Source organism: Ailuropoda melanoleuca, chromosome 5 (genome assembly GCF_002007445.2).
Source record: "Ailuropoda melanoleuca isolate Jingjing chromosome 5, ASM200744v2, whole genome shotgun sequence".
In the NCBI taxonomy this organism is placed as follows: Eukaryota; Metazoa; Chordata; class Mammalia; order Carnivora; family Ursidae; genus Ailuropoda; species Ailuropoda melanoleuca.
This window is the reverse complement of record NC_048222.1, coordinates 84,573,650-84,588,623: the sequence shown is the minus strand read 5'-3', so window position 1 is coordinate 84,588,623 and position 14,974 is coordinate 84,573,650. Positions and strand designations below refer to the sequence as shown.

The following is a 14,974-nucleotide window of genomic DNA, read 5'->3' as shown; positions in this document are numbered from 1 at the left end:
GGGGGAGTGGGGGGGTGGGGAGTCAGAGTAGATCAGCCTAGAAGGCCATACCTCCCGTGGGAAAGGGAACTGTAAGTTTTGTCACATTTCTAGAGTTTCTATAAAGAAAATGCGTCTTTCCTGCCCCCCCTACAAGTAAACAAATGCACAACAATGAGGGTCATCAGGGCTAGGAACGGTGCTTTCAAACCTCTTATTGGGCAAATGTCCTGGTTTTGCAGAGGCAGAAACAAATTGTGTGAGGCCAAGATGCTAGCTCGAGATCACAAAACCAGTAAGTCCAGAAGCCATGCTCCAACCCAGGTATACCTGGCCATGAAATGCACAAAGCACTTGCCTCTGACAGGGAGGTCAAGTGGGATCTTAGAGACCTCCAGAAACTCTAAGACTCTCCAGGAGTCCCTGATCTGTCCTAACTCCTGATGGATTTTGGGGGCGGGGTTGGTCATTCTTAGCAACGGAGAGACTTACCTTAAACCTACTGCCGGGGAGGAAGTAGGGGTAGTAAGTCTTCTTAAGTACACCAAGATTGCCTCCCATTTTCTGCCAGCCGCAAGCACTACTAGTCTAGCTGTTTCCTCTTACTGCCTTCCAGCCCCATACAGCTACAAACCCTGGAGCTCAGAGCCCACCCACATGCACCTCTTCGCCTGGCACGGATTGGATGCTGAAGAAGCAACTATGGATTTGGTCAGTGGTGCAATCCCCTGGCTCATGGCCATCGTGCAGAATCCAAACTGCCCTGGTTTCCTCATTTGGATCCATTTCTTTTTGGTCTTGGCTTAAAAAATCAGTCTGGTCCCCTCTGTATGGATGGCGGAGAGCTTCCCCCTGACATACCTGTCCCTCCCAGGGCTTTTCTCACCTCACTCCCTGCTCAACCTCCAGCTGTCCCTACCCACCGCCAGTGGGTAGAGCCCTGCTGGACCCCAAACCCACTTGAATGTGCCCTTCCCAGGCAAAAACCCCCAAAGATACTGAACAAGGGAATTGGGTTTGAGAAGCCAGTGGAGAAACCCAGTGGAGATAAGCTTAGCTTTGGTCATTGGAAATTCAGGCAGAATTCCAAACACCCTTCCAATTTTGTGTATGAGTATTTTCCTTTTTCTTTCCCTCTCTTCCTACAGTTTCCTGTTCTTCTAATATCTCTCTTGAATTTATTGATTTTTTTTTTTTTTTTTTTTTTTTTTTTTTTTTTTTTTTTTTTTTAGTTTCCAGACTGCCAGTGTCTCTGAGAGGAGAGGAGATTTTGTATTTGATCATGCTATTCTGGTCAGAGGAGGGAAAACCAAGTTCAACTCAAATTGGCAACCTAATCCTAGTCTCATGGTCAGGCTCTTCTATTTGGTGTTCGTAAAGTCCAGCCATACGCAGCAGCAGAAACTACGGCAGAATATGCTAGAGGAGAAATACATGAATGCAGTACAGCTTTCTTAACTTGATTTTTACTTGTCTGTTGTCTGCCTTGTTTGTCACCACTGAGATAGATAATCATTAGTTGTAAAAGAAAACCAGGGGGAGGAGGCAGAGAGACTTAACTAGTTGGCATTTAGGAAATCACCATGGGCTCTCCCTCTCCCACCACAATGACTATAAAGTAAGTTAATATACCCTGATAGTTTTTTTTTTTTTTAAATCCTATTCAGTGACCCACTCATTTAGCTGCCTCCAGGTTTGGAAGAGTGCTCCAGGGGCAATTAGGGTCTAGAAATTCAGGAAATGCACCTGATACCCCAGAAATTACCTCCCATGTCCAAAGGGAACAGAGGGCTCAACAGAAATGAGTATAGCTTTAGGGACCCCTTAAAACAATTTGTCCTGAATACCCACTTGGAATCTGTGTCCCATGCTACAACTGACCAAAAGAGGAAAATGTGGGCATCTGGCTCCCTAATTCTCCTTGGTCAGGCCTAACATCAGGAGAGTAAAGAAGGAAAATGGGGAAGGAAGTAAACAATGGAGAGGCTAGGACTGTGTAGGAGAGGAAACAGAAAAAGTTCCCCCCGCCCAGGCCTGTGCAGTCTCCTTCCTTGCTTTCTGGCTTTGCCTGTTCTGTCTCACTCCTCCTACCTTCTGTAAATGCCTCAAATCCAAAATCTAAGGCATTTTCTCAAGAGTATGAGCAAGCAGTCACCAGACAGCCTCTCTGTGTTAGTGGCATGAACAGAAACTCAGGCCCAGTGAATCTGACTTTAAATCTTCTCAACCCTGATGTGATGGGGCAAGAAAAGTGACAGTGAGGGACATGTGTGTGGCAGACTTGGGGCTCCTCTGGTTGAGTAAGAGATTCCTGCTAACTTGGATTTTCTCACGAACATTTTGGAGGAATAGGTATAAAGGTGTTACAGGTTAAAGTGGTGTTCAAAGCTTCAGCTTCTTAGAACCGGATTTTCCATCACTTAAATCTCTCTGGGAATGTATATTAGAGGCTCATGGAAGGCAGCTCATCTCCCTCTTCAAGGTAAAAAGAGACGTAGCCAGGCTGCAGGACCTCTAATCGTGTCATCAGGTCTCAGGACATTGCTAGAACCAAGAGCATGGCAATAAGGAAGCCTGGACTTTGTTTGGTTGCACAGATTAGGCTCTGGCCAGGTCCCCTCTCTGTGCACCTCAGTTTCCTTGCAGGCATACAAGGTTTGGAAATACTCTTCTTATGGTTTGGGAAGATTAAATATTTTACAGCCTGTAAAATGTTTGACACTTAATAGGCTCTCATTAAAAGTAGTTCTTTGTCCCATGTTCTGGAAGTAGAGGCAGGAAAAAAAATTTTTTTTTAATTAGTAAGATCTATCCTGAAGGTGGGGCTTGAACTCACTACCCCAAGATCAAGAGTCACATACTCTATGGATTGAGCCAGCCAGTCGCCCCTACTCCTCTTTTCTTGATGGAAGAACAGAGGAGAGGTCCTGGAAGAGCAGCCGAGAACCACCCTTAACTTCCCTGACTTCTCAGATTGAGCCACATGGCCAATGGCCTCAGTCCTGCTGTGGTGGCTGGACTCTCAGTCCCCCTGCCCCACGCCCGCCTCTTTCTAGGAGCCCAGGCCCAAGCCTAGGCGAGTGCCAGGACTGTGGTGCCTAGTGCACCAAACAGAGCCCAGTCTGCTGTAACTGGACTCTGGAAATCTCTTGCGGTGGTAGGTGGTTGTAGGTCCTGGCATGAGAGACTGGAGTTCATTTGACAGCCAAAGGGCAAGCAATACTTGGTGCAAAGAGTGCTGGCTTCCCCAGGCCAACCTTGCTGTTTGTCCTCTTCTCCAGAGCATTCATGACACCGACTGGGCTCAGAGGTCTAATTTAATTTCCCCCACCCCACCCCCACCCCCGGCCCAGATTTATGGAGCAACCCTGGATTATCAGAGCTGCTGCAAGGCCGCAGAGTGGGTTGGGGGTGGGGGGCGGGAAGGCGTTGCGATTTGCTGTCTCAGAATCCCTTAATGCCCAAATGCTACCTTCTGGGCCTGGCCCTCCAGAACGGAGGCCAGGAGGTGGTGCTTATTATGCGGGACAGGCCTTACTCCTTGCTTAAGGCCGAAGGGCAGGCCTTGTTCTTTAAAAAATCCCCAGTCTAGCCTCAAACAATTAACAAAAGCCAAAACAGTCCCCAAATCTCCAACTCCCCCCAACCATCCCAGCCACACCTGAGGGCCCCCAACCAGTGTCCACTACCAGCACCACCTTACTAGGGCTTGGAGGTAGAGCCCAGAGAGAAGAGAAGAAGCCAAGGACCCCACAGGAGGAGAGAGTAATATTCGTTCCCATCACCGGCAGAAGGTGGACGATCTGGAGCTGTCGCGGGAGGGCTGGCTTGTGCATGGAAGTATTTAGCAGGTTCAGTGCTATTACTGCCTAACAGGGTGTGAAAAGTAATATGAATGTGAAATAGTGTGGGAGAATGGAGAGGTTCCAAAGCAGGCAGCGAGGACCCTCCGCGGTCTGGCCTGGAAGGCTCAGAGTCCCTCCTGCCTCATGCGTGGCGCCAGGAGGCGCTGCTACTGGCCTGGGCCCACTGAGGGAACTGGGTGGGGGGGGGGAGGAATTAAGGACCGACTGAGGGGGGCGCGGGGCGCACAAAGACTACTAGAGAAGGGGTGGGAGTGTTGGGGGCCAAGCTGGCAGCATGGGAGAGAAACCCCAGTAAGTAAAGCCTTGAGGGAGCTCCCTTCCTGGCCGCGGAGGTTCACACTAGGAAGCTTCTTGGAACGTCACCACCTCTCTACTAAATATGCCGATAAAGACTGACTTTTTACTTATTTTTTTAACTAATTTTATGAAGCAAACTATCAATCGACTGAGTAAAGCTGACAAGAGGTATGTGAGGTCTTTCTGCAGGAGATGGGAGAGGAGGGGAAATGGCAAGGTCCTAGCTGATGGAAATTTCTTCAACCGATTCCAGATCGAGAACACACAAACCCGACAAGCATCCCCGCACTACGTCCTGAAGACAATGACGCCTCCTCGTGGTCTGACAATAATCCCCCCACCCTGGCACACAGAGGGGTTCAGACTTTTCTACCTCCCAGGCCTCAGCAATCCCTAATTGCAGGACGCCCGGAACCACAGACCGGCAACAGGGGGGATCTGATCCCAGGCCGCGCCCCCGCGCTAGGTTGGTACCCAAGCGACTTGTCCTGGGGCGAGGGCAGCGCCCTCCAGGAAGGCGCTAGAGAAGAGAAGGCCCGGGACCAGGGTCTCCCCAGTACAGCGTCGAGCTACCTCTCAACTCCACCCCCCAAGAGCCGGGCTCTGGACCATCGCCAGGTATCCTCCAGGCGCGAACGCTCTCTGCAACCACCAAGCAATGACTGCACGCAGGGCCCGTCTGGCTGGAGTAGCACTCGCGGCCCGGGAGGTGGAGGTGTGAATGCCTCCCTTTGGGATAGGTGCCACTGCATTTGTTGGGCGCACTGTCAGTTTGGAAACGAGTGTAGCTGCAGTCTCACATTTTCTGCATTGAGGGCCTGGTGCCGCAGAGATAGCCGGCCCCCCTCTTGAGAACGTTTCCCCAGACCAGACTGTTTGCGAGCCGATCGGTGATGGTGTCGTTGGCTGCAGATGGTACCAGATTTGGAACAGGCCCCCGGAATATTCTAATTCAGCAGTACTAAATTGTATTCCAGAATTGGTGGCCGCGGTCACCCTCGTTTTCTCATGCACATCAGTCGACATCCTAATATAAATCGAAGTTCCAGGACCTGATTTTGAGAGGGACGCTAATGAAAGAGGAGGGTAGGTAGGTGGTGTGTGTGTGTGTGTGTGTGTGTGTGTGTGTGTGTGAGAGAGAGAGAGAGAGAGAGAGAGAGAGAGAGAGAGAGAAGGGACAGACGAGCAAACCGCTCACGCGGCGGTAGGGTAGGGAAACACCAGGACGTGGGGGCCTCGTCCGCTCGCAGAAAGCCCTTGCAAGTCTCCAGCCTCAGGCTTCTACCCTCGAGGCCTGAACCTCCCGAGTCGGGGCCGCGTCTCTCCTCCCGGGAGCGGGAAGGACAGAATGCGCGGCTCGAGGTGGAGTCGTTGCCTGCAGCCCCAGCACCCCGAAAAGCCAGCCTCGGCCCCGGCTTCCTCCAAGGGCTAGGGCCGCGGGACCCGAGCTCGCAGCTCCTCCCCCGAGCTCCGCGCGCCGCAGCCCTGCGCCTGGCCGAATCCCCTTTCTTTCCTGCCCTCCGCAGTGAGCTCACTTCCTCCCCGCGCGGCTCCCTTGCGTCGGCCGGAACCGGCTCCCAGGCCGGCCGCAGCCTCGGGGCGCGCGGGATTCGAGCCGCCGCGCGGTTTCCGCGCCTCTGGACTTTTCTGGGGGCGACATGCGGGAGCTGAGAGAGATCCTGCTAGCAGGAAAGGAGAGGTCGAAACCTCCGCGAAGACAGGAAATGGCTTCATTCGTGGCCAAACTTAGAGCGCGGGCAGGAGTGCAGGGAGAGCGAGGCCCAGCCGCGGAGATCCCTCGTGATACCCCCTTGACTCGGGCCCAGCAGCCTGCGTCTCTCTGCTTTCTTTCTTTTTTCTTTTTTTTCCCCCTCTCCCGCCCCTTGTTCCCTTGTTTCTCCTTTAGTTTTCACATTTGTTAAAAAATTCATATGCAGGCATGTTTAAAAAGCAATTTCGCATTTTAAAGTCGGCAGCAGCAGAGGGAGAATTACAAATAGGATTGGATTTAATTAGCTGGTAATTCTCCTCTCATGCCCCCATAATTAAACAGAGATTCTAGAGCTGCTTCAGGGCTCACAAGTGATTATTACAAGCATATTTTACATTTACATTAAAGTGCTGTCCCCGGGGCGTAATCCAAGATCTGGCTCCATTTATTCGGATTTCGTACCTGAGAGCTGAAGCCAGAACATTGCTCCCCAGCTATGTTGTGGGATGGCTTGTGCGGGCTGTTGTTTAGTTTCCTTGGCTGATTTTTAATTTTGTTCAGTTCTCTTTCCAGGGCGTAAGGAAAGATAACCGAAGGCTGGGAGAGCCTTTAACCTCAGATCCCACTGAGAACTCACGCCAAAAGAATAAATAAAAAAAAAAAAAACCAAAAAACAAAAAACCCCTCCCCTTTCAAAAGCGTGAAATTGTGCAAAACTCAGACCCATCCTGGTGGTTCCCCACAACACACAGAGGGGGCACATCCAGCCCAAGTACGATCTTCAGCCCAGACAGCGGACCGGATCTGGTCACCCTATCCATGGACTCTGTTTCCCTAGAGAGATCCGGAAGCCCCGTTTCGTGACTATTCAATCTCTCTACTCCCCCGATCTCTTTTCCCCCATTTCATCATTTTCTGTCGCGGCGATGTACCAACCTTCCTCCCTCAGCGATTCCCTGTGAATCGTCCCTAGTTTCCTATCCAAGCCACAGCCTCGGTCCAGGGTCACAGCCCTCCCGGAACTCCAAAAAGTCCCCGGAGAAGGCCTGGGACCGCGTCTCCCCGGTACAGCTACAGCGTAGAACTACCCCCCCAAACCCCAACCCCATCCTCGCGCGCTCACCTTGGGACTCCGCGATGCTAGCTGTCCCCCACCCCGCCTCCACCGCCTGACAGTTTCCAGGCTCCAAGCGAAGCGCGTGTCCGTGTTGTCACCAGATCCACGAAGGCTTTTGATGAGAGCTGCTTCCCTTTTGAAAACACCATTCCCTTTCCCCAAGAGAGAAGAATCTATTCTCCTGGACTGGTTTAAACACGCACATACGAAAATATCTGTGTTGTGAAAACATCAGCCTTTAATAATTGTCTTGGAGTCAGAGTAAAGACTTCCAGGAAATGATGGAGATAGGCCTGCTCAAGTAACCCATCCCCCAGACTGTCATTTCCCTGGCTACCTCTTCTCTCCCCTGGCCCTCTACACCATTTTTTTCTTTTCTTAAAAACTGTTTTTACCACGACCTTGTTCTTATTTATGTCTTTATCTTAAACAAGAGATCCCTGGAAATAACTACCTAACCAAAGAAGAGGAACTCACCACTCCCAGTGTCACTAATTAGCGGCACAAGCTGGCTAGGAACCAGGAGCATCTTTGAGCCTGACCATTCTCATCTGGAAAAAATGGTTAGAACAGATAAACTCTAAAGGCCTATTTCCAGTCTTAAATTCAATACTTTTAAGAAAAAAAGGAGCTTTTCTTCTTACTTCTGAACGACGTGTGTGTGTGTGTGTGTGTGTGTGTGTGTGTGTGTGTTTCCACTAAGTGTTCTGTCCAAGATGAAGATAAAGAGGACATTTTAAACTTCTAACAGTGCCCTCTTTGGCTGGTGCCTCCCAACCCAGCCTTTCTCTCTGGGCACAGAAAGAGAACGCCAGGGATAGGTCTCCAGAACACAGCCACCATCCAAGTCCACTTATGGTCACATGATTCATTAGGAACCTTAATCCTCATCTGACCTGGCCAATTCAAGCACCGCCAGTGAAACCCCATAAAACCAGCCCAAAGGCTGGCCAACATATGCATACACTAATTAGAGTTACTGTGGGCCTTTGGCTTCCAGTCTGATGAACAGCTCCAGGGGGCAGAGGGTTTGAGGTCCTTTTCACCAACCAGTGCCCTTTGGTTCCACAAGGGCATCATTTGAACACAGTGGGTGACCTGAAAGCTAACCCCCTGAAAGCCAACCACAGCCACTAAGCTGGGAAGGCAAGAATCTGTTCAAAGGAGATAAAGGGATTCAGCGGTGAGCTTTTCTTGTTATTACTGCATCTAGTTTTATTATGAGAGAGAGGAAGGAGAAGCCCAAAGTGAAAGAAGAGAAAATTTTAGCATTTATACACTTAGCAACCCTATCCCTGAGTGCATACACACACACACACACACACACACACACACACACACACACAGTAATGACTACAATTTATTAAAAAACAAAAAAGCTGAAGACGCTTCCAACCCCATTTACAAGGATAAGGGAAGGTATGGTGAGGAGGAGCATGTGGGCTTGAGCCAATTTAGCAACCACAATTCTGGCCAGGTACCAGGAAGTCACAGAATACCCTAGATAGCAGAACTGGCTCCATCCCTGGCAGGCGGCCCTGTGCATGGTAATTTTCCTGCAAGGGTATTTTCTTCTCCATCCACATCTGACTCCTCCATAGAGGATGGTCAAAGTCAGTAACTGCCAGCCAGCAAGACCTTTGAGCCTCTCTGAGAAGGGCACTGATATAACTGAAGGTGACCCCTGTTCTGTATAGGGAGCAATCAACTCTGGCTTTATCATCTTTCACTGAATTGTAAAGGACAAAATATCTAAGGTCTCTCAAGTCTCCATTACACTGCCAAGCTTATCTGTTGTTTTATAATACACATGCATGTCCCTAACCCTTTCCCATTATTTATAACCCATTCAAGATATCTGCAGGCTAGAACATGGCAAAACCTCCCTTATAGTAGGAGGAAATTTGTTATTTATTTGATGCATAACAATTTAGTCTTTTCCAATTTGTGTTCCAGCGTGTTTGCTTCAAAAAATGAGGAGCCACATCCCCACAACTCTAGAATATTATAACCTCACTCTTTCTGCATGCTTTTCTTCTTTCCCTTCTTCCCTGTTTCTTTATTCTTTGGACTCAGCCACAGAGAAAAAAACAACCCAGTTTGGAGCTTTAGAAATCGTTTGTTCTGCATGTGCCCTGTCTTCTCTTTCCCAGATAGTTCTAATTACAATCAGGAGGCATCTTACACCCTGGCCAGATTGTTATTTGGTGAGAGCCTCTTTTAAAATTCTTCAAAGCTTCCAGGGATCTCCTCCCATCGCCAAGCCCTCCAGACCAGCAAACGGATACAAATGGAGAAATTTGCATCATTCTAGATCCATAGAGATTACATTCCTATTTGCTTTTCTATGCATCAGGAAGCTCGGGAAGGATGTTCAAGAAATGAACAATGGGAGAAGCACCTGGACAGATCAAAAGAAAGACTACTCATACGTACATTTTGTAGCTTTTTGAACCATGAGAATTACTGCCTATTCATTAGAAATTAATCTGATCAGGATATATATGAGAGATGTTGGATGTTAACTATATTTAGAGATAATATCACGTATGAGGGAGAAGGATCTAAAGCAGATCTAGAAAAAACATGCAACAAACTTTCTGTTTTGCTTAATTGGTCATAAGCTAGAACTATGACTAGAAGATAATATTTCATGCAGATTTATGCAGAAGTATAAAACTTTAGGTGAGGCAAAATGCACACCATTCCTCTCTTCAAATATTTCTCTCCTATTCCCAGATGTGAATATATGTCAGTTTAAAGCTGTTTGCTACTCAAGTTAAGTCGGGTTTTACTGGGAACACAGACTTACAGGACTGGCTGAGCCCTCAGTCATAGGTGCAAAGGTTAAGCTAGAACCCAACTGTAAAAGGACTGATGTTTCCTAAAAGACACTTGAAAATGGACAATTTTCCTCCCTTGTATGAGGAGGACAAGATCCTTCGTAGAAATGGCTGCCCCTCGGTGACTCCCCCTCCACGAATATCTTTTCACTCCTCTGAGGGTGGGCTAAACACTTTGCCCTAGGACATCTGCCCCTTACCCTAAGCTTTAACCAGGTGCAAAGGTTTTTATTAGGCAAATTCTACTTGGGAAACACTGTTTTAAGCCTAAATCAAAAAAAGGAGGGTATAAATTCCTTTAGTGATGTTAACACAATCAACCCAGTTCCCCGCCAGGTCATCAGATGGCCCTGAATGCCAAAAAGACTTGGAAGTTCAAACTGCTGTGCCCTTTAAAAAATAAGCAAACAACTCCATCCTACAAGGGGATGAGGCTCATAAGCTAACACTAGTATTTACATCTCCTGCAGTTTTTCCTGTTGCATAGTCCCTGCTAGTAAACAACCTAAACCGATTTCATGGCAAAGGTCAAACTGCAAAATTACAGGGACTTTTAAAAACTCTTATTTAAAGGTATGGTATATAGAAAACCACATGGGGAATAATCTCAGTTCTACCCACTTGTGTTAATAAACAAATCCTCCCCAAACACAAAATCAGACCACCTTTTCCCATGAAAACAGGTGGTTAACTATGTGATTTCCAAGGAGGTACTTGTATATTGGAAATTAGGAGGGATTTCAGAAGACGCACAAGGAGAAAGAACCGATCAATGTTTGTGAAACCCCAAAATGTGGCATTTGGGGGAAAGGGGGGCGGCCGGAAGGAAAAGAAAGGGAGTTGAAAGAGCCCTTGGTTTCCCCAGCTGTTTGCAGAAGTTGGAACATATGGTGCTAGGGTTTTCCAAAGATGACAAAGGATAGAAAATAAAATTATTTCCCCCCCTAAGACATGCCTTTCCCCCAAATAAAGATACATCTTCAGGCAGGAGACATTTTTTCCTTCCAGAGGGAATGAGCAGAGGACACTTAGAACCAATTCTCATCATTTAGTGAAAATAACAGATTGATCATGGAAGCAACAGGAGTCAAGGTGTTCATGCTAAAAAACTTCAAGATCAGGCCTGGCCCCGAGTGGGGATATCCAAACCGGTTCTTCATATTTCACGTTTTATAGACAGAATTTTCCCTAAAGGATATACTTTCATTAGGTCATAAATGCACCAACAGAGGAGAGAGAGAGAGGGTAAAAGGGGCGTGTGTGTGTGCGCGCGCGCACGCGCGCGCGTCTGGCACAGGGGCGCGGGCGTGCGAGTCCCGCGAAGGTGAGAGGTAGGGTCCAGGGGCGGAGGTGTGTACACCCCAAGGGCAGAGTTCAGGGACGGTGACTTGAGACCAATCTCGGAGAGGCTTCTTGGGGCTTCTGCTACGCCTTTTTAGTTCTTACATTTCCTCTGGGTTCCACCGAAGAGCCTAATTGCCCCAAGTCCAAGTGCTTACTTGCCTAAAGGCCACAAGAAGGGGGATGGGGGAGAGAAACGTGTTTTTTCAAAAGTTTGTTAAAAATTTAAGTCCGGGGGCGCCTGGGTGGCACAGCGGTTGGGCGTCTGCCTTCGGCTCAGGGCGTGATCCCGGCGTTGCGGGATCGAGCCCCACATCAGGCTCTTCCTCTGTGAGCCTGCTTCTTCCTCTCCCACTCCCCCTGCTTGTGTTCCCTCTCTCGCTGGCTGTCTCTATCTCTGTCGAATAAATTAAAAAATCTTTAAAAAAAAAAATTTAAGTCCGGAAGACTTTTAGTTGGGGCCTCAGTCCCTGAGCCTAGATGTTAGGGAAAGGGGCTGTCTGAAGACTTTAGCTTCCCGCTGGAGCCCATTCCTGGACTGGAAAAGTTTACCTCTCTCAACACCCAAGGGATGCGACTTAGTGCTCTCGAAGGCGAACGCTCACCACGTCTGGGCTCCCTGGTGCCGCCAGGAGAGAACGCTGCAGGCAGGGAATCGCCCTGCCTCTGCTAGATAAGCCACGTTGGCTTCTTCCAGAGCATTTCTTTAAAGCGAATCGGAGTTATGCAACCAGCGTAATTAGCCTCTATCGAGTCCCGGAGAATATTTAAATACACAGCACCGATTTCACACCTAGAAGTCGGCAGCAGTTTGGAAGTTATTGTAAAACACGCCTGGATGATATATCGTCTGTCCAGGCCAGATTAGCAAGACACGCGCGTATACTCTACGTTTAAATCACACCCTGAAAATGAGACGTTTCGATAGGGATTTACACGTGACACAGAAAAACAGGAACAATTCATCATTTCTCTTTTTTGATTGCCTGTTTCTAAAGAAAGCATTGGGATCAAGGACGAGTTAGGTAATGTGAACTGAAAGGCACGCAGGTCGCCCAATCACAATTCGTAGTTCAAGGAAAACTGCCTTTAATTGACGTCGTGTATATTCCTCGGCTCCTCTCGAGCTGCCCCCAAGAGTATTTATTCCTAGGGCTGGAAACAAAACAACTAACCCGGTGTGCGGCGTAAGAGAGCGCTCCAAGATGGACTGCCTGAGAGAGGCATTTTGACCCCGATGGAAATCAGTCATACTGACAGACGCCCAGGGAAGGTCAATTACCCAGCGCGCTGACGTTACGCAGAAGCGCGCCCTGTTGCGACTCCGCCGCGGCGCCCAGGGGCCTCAGGCTCCCCGTTGGTTGCCCCAGATTCCGACAAAGCCCCGCTTCGCTTCTCTGGGCCTGGGATTTCAGCGTGAAGGCACGGAGAGAGCGGCAAAAAGATGCTAGAGAGGAACAGGGCGAGAGAAAACCGAAAAAAGTAGCGGGAAAGAGAAGTGCTGCACCATTGCGCGGGCGAGCTGTGGAACCCAGAAGAAAACGAGCAAAATCCGCAGGGGAGGGAGTGAGGGAGGAGGCAAGGGGGGAGAGGACCGCGCGGCTCTGGGCTCCCAGGTCCGCCACTTGGGAGGTCCCGGCCCCCTCGCAGGCCGGGCCAAACGTCCCCCCGGGAGGCTCGCCGCTCGGGCGGGGTCACAATTACACCTCGGCTCCAGGCGAAGACTTAAAAACCAAGTGGCGGGGGCTGCAGTCTGGAAGCAAGGCCCTGCGGTCATCAGAGGGGGGCCGGGCCAGTGCGCAGAAACTTTTTACAAGGCATGTGGGTACAAGGGGGAAAAAAAAATCAAAATAAACCACTTTCATCCAGCGTGGACCGTGAAAATAAAGGCTGCCTTATAAAGGGGGCGAGCGGGAGTTTTGAAATTTAGTGTGTGTTTTGCTTTTATATAAAGAGTTTTGTGGTTTTACCTGATAACCTAGGGGGAACTGTGGGAAAAACAGCTGCTAGATTTTTTTTTTTCCGGAAGAGGGCCGTAATAGGAATCCACAGGTTTCTCCCAAATCAGCTTGTGTCCCAGAACTGAAAACAACTGCATACATCCATATAGATAATTACGAACTGGGGACAATACTTGCGTGACCGGAATATTGTTGACGTAAAGTGGGATCCAGTGGTCCCACCTTCTTTTTAAAAGTGAGCCTTTAAAACTGAGTCTGCAGAGGAGGCGGAATGGAAAGCGTCAAATAGTGTAATCTCTCATTTTACCGGAGACTGGACCGGAAGACTTCTCTAAGAGTAACCGGCTCGGGGCGCAAAGACCAGGCGAAATTCGCCCGGCCGCTGCAGTGAGGGCGTCCAGCCAAGCCCGGGCTCTGGCCCTTGGCTCCAAGGAAGGGACCCGACAGCCGGCCCCCTCCAGGGCAGGGCAGGGCTGGGGGGAGGCGGCTACCTCCTCCTGGACTTGGGCCTCACGTCTGCGGTATTTTTAGCTTTTCTCTCTGTTCCCTAGAGGCTCTTTTGTAAGCCGAATGGAGGCTCTCCAAACTACCCTCACTGGGAGGGGATGTGGGAGTTGGTGGAGGCGACTGCACGGGGATTTTGAAAGGAAAAAAAAGTTACTTAAGTTTAAATTAAAACAAAACAATCTAGGTTTTTGTCCTCACAGCTTTTTCTCTCTTTCGCACCCTCCCCGGCCCAAGTCCGTGGTAACAAGCCAAGTTCCATAATTAAGTAGGCCATGGGGGTAAGGATGGGTGGGATCTAGATATTGGAGCAGAATCAGAGTGTCGTACGCCTTTCATCCCCGCTCTCCCGGCCACTACTGCTCCCCCGGAGCTGGCCTAGGAACCCTCCGGAAGAGAAGGGAGGAGGGGAGGAATCTCCGTTACCTTCGAGGAAGCAGGGGCACGCGGCATTTGTTTATTTAGGTTTAAAATAAGCCTAAATGTTTTTGCAGCGGAGTTTCGAACCCAGCGTGTGCCCAGGGATGCGAAACTCAGGACTCAGACTCAAATGGACGGATGTTTAGTGCATAGGAAGCCGGGTCTCGCTGCGCCCCCTCTCACCTTGGAGATGCCCTGGTCTAGCTTCCCGGCTGAGGCCGCAGCCAGGACTTTCCCCATCCCACTTCTTCCATCCTGGACCAGGCTGGGCCCCTGCTGGCTCCTGCGGCTCGCCTTCAGCCCCCTTCCAGATCCCTGCAGACAGCCCCCGCCCACCCCCAGCCCTTCTCAGGCTTGGTTGGCGCTGCCCCTCCAAATTGCCCAGGCTGGCGGGATGGCGCTCCGCTGTGGAAAACTAGGGAGGGAAGCGGGAGCCCAGCGCCGGTGCTCTCTGCTTCCGCCTCAGGTTCGATCCTCTCCCCCTCACCAACCCCGCCCCACAGGGAGTTTTGGGCCTTGCGGTCCACCCCAGCTGTCCGGGGTGCTCCACGTTGCCCCCACAACCCGCGGACGCCGTGCCTCTACCCACCGGATTGCCTTCGGGGCCTCTCGGTGCTGTGTCGACGCCGCCGCGCTGTGGGTCGCGCGAACAGGAACCAGCAGGCCCGCCGGGTCTGCGCTCTCAGCAGCTGGGTAGCCCAGCGTGTCGAAGATGCTCAGAGGACGAGGAAGTGCAGAGAAAAAAGAAGAGGAAGGAAAGGGGGGTGGGGACCTGACATACACACAAGCACGCAAAACCAACTTTGGTGATGGACTTTTTCAGTTTCACACGAAGAGACCTGTAGTATCTGGAGAAGGTTTTTGAAGACGTTTAGGAGGGAGGGTGAGTTTTCTGCTGAGAAACTCAATCTGCCATACAGTAGCGGCCCCATCTG

General features: G+C 50.0%; 1 long non-coding RNA gene across 2 annotated transcripts in view; it reads right to left on the bottom strand.

Moving 5' to 3' along the window:
• Positions 1-14,974, bottom strand: part of LOC109489186 — a 36,976-nt gene extending 22,002 nt beyond the window's left edge. Inside the window, exon 1 of one of the 2 annotated variants that reach the window (XR_004625781.1) lies at positions 14,629-14,974. This is a non-coding gene — a long non-coding RNA (uncharacterized LOC109489186). Of the gene's footprint in view, positions 1-6,976; positions 7,268-14,628 lie in introns of those variants that run through there. The other variant, XR_004625780.1, reaches the window with a different exon arrangement.